The sequence below is a fragment of the Schistocerca gregaria genome, unplaced genomic scaffold (genome assembly GCF_023897955.1).
Source record: "Schistocerca gregaria isolate iqSchGreg1 unplaced genomic scaffold, iqSchGreg1.2 ptg001153l, whole genome shotgun sequence".
Taxonomy (NCBI): domain Eukaryota; kingdom Metazoa; phylum Arthropoda; class Insecta; order Orthoptera; family Acrididae; genus Schistocerca; species Schistocerca gregaria.
Window position 1 is genome coordinate 92,501 of NW_026062485.1, and position 5,000 is coordinate 97,500.

At 53.9% G+C, this 5,000-nt stretch overlaps 1 non-coding gene across 1 annotated transcript in view; it reads right to left on the minus strand.

Annotated features, from left to right (window-relative positions):
- Positions 1 to 1,176, minus strand: part of LOC126328979 (small subunit ribosomal RNA) — a 1,893-nt gene extending 717 nt beyond the window's left edge. The window contains exon 1 of the ribosomal RNA XR_007562083.1: positions 1 to 1,176. This exon is cut by the window's left edge and continues 717 nt beyond it. This is a non-coding gene — a ribosomal RNA (small subunit ribosomal RNA).
- Positions 1,177 to 5,000: the final 3,824 nt, after the last annotated feature.

Below are 5,000 nucleotides of genomic sequence, written 5' to 3' on the forward strand. Positions count from 1 at the left end.
CTTTGGTTTCCCGGAGGCTGCCCGCCGAGTCATCGGAGGAACTGCGGCGGATCGCTGGCTGGCATCGTTTATGGTTAGAACTAGGGCGGTATCTGATCGCCTTCGAACCTCTAACTTTCGTTCTTGATTAATGAAAACATACTTGGCAAATGCTTTCGCTTCTGTTCGTCTTGCGACGATCCAAGAATTTCACCTCTAACGTCGCAATACGAATGCCCCCGCCTGTCCCTATTAATCATTACCTCGGGTTCCGAAAACCAACAAAATAGAACCGAGGTCCTATTCCATTATTCCATGCACACAGTATTCAGGCGGGCTTGCCTGCTTTAAGCACTCTAATTTGTTCAAAGTAAACGTGCCGGCCCACCGAGACACTCAACTAAGAGCACCCTGGTAGGATTTCAACGGGGTCCGCCTCGGGACGCGCAAGCACGCCTTCGGCTCGCCCCACCGGCAGGACGTCCCACGATACATGCCAGTTAAACACCGACGGGCGGTGAACCAACAGCGTGGGACACAAATCCAACTACGAGCTTTTTAACCGCAACAACTTTAATATACGCTATTGGAGCTGGAATTACCGCGGCTGCTGGCACCAGACTTGCCCTCCAATAGATACTCGTTAAAGGATTTAAAGTGTACTCATTCCGATTACGGGGCCTCGGATGAGTCCCGTATCGTTATTTTTCGTCACTACCTCCCCGTGCCGGGAGTGGGTAATTTGCGCGCCTGCTGCCTTCCTTGGATGTGGTAGCCGTTTCTCAGGCTCCCTCTCCGGAATCGAACCCTGATTCCCCGTTACCCGTTACAACCATGGTAGGCGCAGAACCTACCATCGACAGTTGATAAGGCAGACATTTGAAAGATGCGTCGCCGGTACGAGGACCGTGCGATCAGCCCAAAGTTATTCAGAGTCACCAAGGCAAACGGACCAGACGAGCCAATCCGATTGGTTTTGATCTAATAAAAGCGTCCCTTCCATCTCTGGTCGGGACTCTGTTTGCATGTATTAGCTCTAGAATTACCACAGTTATCCAAGTAACGTGGGTACAATCTAAGGAACCATAACTGATTTAATGAGCCATTCGCGGTTTCACCTTAATGCGGCTTGTACTGAGACATGCATGGCTTAATCTTTGAGACAAGCATATGACTACTGGCAGGATCAACCAGGGAGCTGCGTCAACGAGAGCTGAGCAGCCGGCCGCCCGGGAGTGTGTCCCGAGGGCCCGCGCGAACACGCAAGCGTCCGCTCAATTATTCTGCAAACAGGAGGAGGCTGAGCTCCCCTGCACGATACACCTCGAAACCCTCTCAGGTCCCGGCGGCGCGCAGCGCCGTCCTAAGTACTTGGTCGGGTTCGAGAGAGGCGCAATCGCCCGGAGATGGGCGAGTAGACGCTTTCAGTGCGAACACCCGTGCTCCCAACTGAGCTTGCCGCTGCCGACAGAGGCCCGGGAGCGTGCTGTCGTGGCATTGCCGGCGGGAAACAACACGCGCCACCTACGGTGACCGGCAGCTCCAACGCCAGCGCCACAGAAGGGCAAAGCCCCATTTGGGTGCAGAAGCGAACTCTCCCAGCACAGCGCACGCGCGAACACGTCCGCAGAGCTGCGATACAAACCACCTGCGAGAACCGCTGGGGGCGACCGAGCAGCAGACGGCGTCGCGACGCCGAGTGCCGGGCGGCGGCGCATCCTCAACGCACACAGTCCGCAATCGGACCAGCACACTGCAGATGTCCACCGCGCTTCGCACCGGGCTCGGCAGAACCCACTTTGGCCGCCTGGCGCCGCGCGCAGGGTGCGCCGGCGCATAGCTGGGACGCCAGCCGGGCCCGTCGGCCGGCGCTCCTGCCACTGGGCGCCCCCCACCAGCCGGCTGTAGTGCGTGCGCTCACGCAGCGCGCGGCCAGCACGCCGGGCGGCCCCCCCTCACCGGCCGGGGACTGTCCCGCCAAGCCACAGCCTCGTATCGCTTCATACCCACATGGCCAACTCAGGTTCGGGGGCATGGCGGGTACCGCCGAAACAACCGGTTCATAGATGTACCGATCGTCGCTATCACCGATGCACCTGCAGCGCGAACAACCGCTCAACAACTGATTTCCAGTTCATTTGCGGATCTTTGGCAGCAAACGTATACGTCAATCTACATTTGCGAAATCTACGATTCTGGCATGCCTGCATGTTATGTGTCACGACACGCTACATCAGCCCACATACACACTGCGGCATGTACACGAGAGAACACGTGGAAGATGGTCCGCGCACGTGTGCAATGTCCCTTGCGCGGTCGACTGTCAACCGGCCTCTGTAGCATGTCGCAGATGTGGAACGCGGTCCACCGTGCTATCATGTTGTGTGGGGCAATACGATTAAATAGGAAAACCCTCGTCGCTACATCAACAGACGGCTCACGCTGATTCCCGGCAGAGGGAGGAGGGGGGGGGGGGGGGGCCAACATGCAATACTTTCGTCCGTACCTACCTACCACATGTCTGTACGGCGTACAACAGTGCAATCTCGCTGTAATGGGGAGACGAGACAAGTAGCATCGTGCACAACATATGGCCCTTATGATTCGCCATTGTAGGGCGCAGCCGGTGTACGGTCAAGCATGTGCCACATTATGTCACTCAGTACGTAACGACGGATGATCAGTGTGGGTTACGCGTACATCAGCGGACAGTCCACACAGGCCGTACCACAACGTACACTGACTGCATCGACAACCGAATGCAACTGAACAGCTGCAAGGCTCATTTCACAAACAAACGCCTGACCGACCAGCTTGGAAGGGCAGGAGGGGAGGGCGATATTCGTTCTGTAGCGGTACACCCTTCCAGTGGTTAGCGGGACTGTGTAGAAAGTACGCAACACTCGAAAGACCTTTATGTGAGGGTACGCACCATGGCATCAAGAAATACACATGACACCAGAGGATCCAAGCAGTGAACTATGTTCAGAGGGTTGCTGTTAGGCAAAGCTACATTCCTGTGACGTTACATGTGACAGTTAAGGTGCAGTGTAAGTTAGGTTAAGGTGCAGCGTAAGTTAGGTTAAGGTGCAGCGTAAGTTAGGTTAAGGTGCAGCGTAAGTTAGGTTAAGGTGCAGCGTAACTTAGGTTAAGGTGCAGCGTAACTTAGGTTAAGGTGCAGCGTAACTTAGGTTAAGGTGCAGCGTAACTTAGGTTAAGGTGCAGCGTAAGTTAGGTTAAGGTGCAGCGTAAGTTAGGTTAAGGTGCAGCGTAACTTGGGTTAAGGTGCAGCGTAACTTGGGTTAAGGTGCAGCGTAACTTGGGTTAAGGTGCAGCGTAACTTGGGTTAAGGTGCAGCGTAACTTGGGTTAAGGTGCAGCGTAACTTGGGTTAAGGTGCAGCGTAACTTGGGTTAAGGTGCAGCGTAACTTGGGTTAAGGTGCAGCGTAACTTGGGTTAAGGTGCAGCGTAACTTGGGTTAAGGTGCAGCGTAACTTGGGTTAAGGTGCAGCGTAACTTGGGTTAAGGTGCAGCGTAACTTGGGTTAAGGTGCAGCGTAACTTGGGTTAAGGTGCAGCGTAACTTGGGTTAAGGTGCAGCGTAACTTGGGTTAAGGTGCAGCGTAACTTGGGTTAAGGTGCAGCGTAACTTGGGTTAAGGTGCAGCGTAACTTGGGTTAAGGTGCAGCGTAACTTGGGTTAAGGTGCAGCGTAACTTGGGTTAAGGTGCAGCGTAACTTGGGTTAAGGTGCAGCGTAACTTGGGTTAAGGTGCAGCGTAACTTGGGTTAAGGTGCAGCGTAACTTGGGTTAAGGTGCAGCGTAACTTGGGTTAAGGTGCAGCGTAACTTGGGTTAAGGTGCAGCGTAACTTGGGTTAAGGTGCAGCGTAACTTGGGTTAAGGTGCAGCGTAACTTGGGTTAAGGTGCAGCGTAACTTGGGTTAAGGTGCAGCGTAACTTGGGTTAAGGTGCAGCGTAACTTAGGTTAAGGTGCAGCGTAACTTAGGTTAAGGGGCCAACGTGGGTTAGGTTAAGGGGCCAACGTGGGTTAGGTTAAGGGCCAACGTGGGTTAGGTTAAGGGCCAACGTGGGTTAGGTTAAGGGCCAACGTGGGTTAGGTTAAGGGCCAACGTGGGTTAGGTTAAGGGCCAACGTGGGTTAGGTTAAGGGCCAACGTGGGTTAGGTTAAGGGCCAACGTGGGTTAGGTTAAGGGCCAACGTGGGTTAGGTTAAGGGCCAACGTGGGTTAGGTTAAGGGCCAACGTGGGTTAGGTTAAGGGCCAACGTGGGTTAGGTTAAGGGCCAACGTGGGTTAGGTTAAGGGCCAACGTGGGTTAGGTTAAGGGCCAACGTGGGTTAGGTTAAGGGCCAACGTGGGTTAGGTTAAGGGCCAACGTGGGTTAGGTTAAGGGCCAACGTGGGTTAGGTTAAGGGCCAACGTGGGTTAGGTTAAGGGCCAACGTGGGTTAGGTTGCCAGAGATGTGTCAAATCAGGATGTACGTTTGGCTGGTGTCAGGTGGTGGGTTGGTTCGATGCCTTTATAAGGAGTGTGGCCAAAGGGTATTTTATTACTTGTACCTTTTGTGTTGTGGCGTGGCGTTGCGTCCTGTGTTGATACTGGGTGGACCACTGTGGGTGTTGCTGGCTGATTTGAGCTGCGTTGTTTGCGGGTGGTGTGAGACATTCTGTCTTATTAGTGGACGTGACGTTCCTCTTGTCGTTCTTTGGATAGTGTCCTGTGGCAGCGAGGATAAAATGGATGTTGTTGAACGATAGTGCTTTGGTGCTTTCGCTTTGTTACACACAGAGTGGACTGTGAGATAGGGTGACTGGGTCGAGTGCGGTTCACACTGTCCTCCCCAGTTTACAGTATGTATCATCTATGTATGTGGTCCTGCATCATTTACTAAGCAGGGACGTCAGACGACTGAAATATTAGTTATGTACTGATGTAAAGCAGAATGCTTACCTTCCACCAGTGGGCGAGTATCGACTCTGCCCCAGCGTTGCCACCGCAGGAA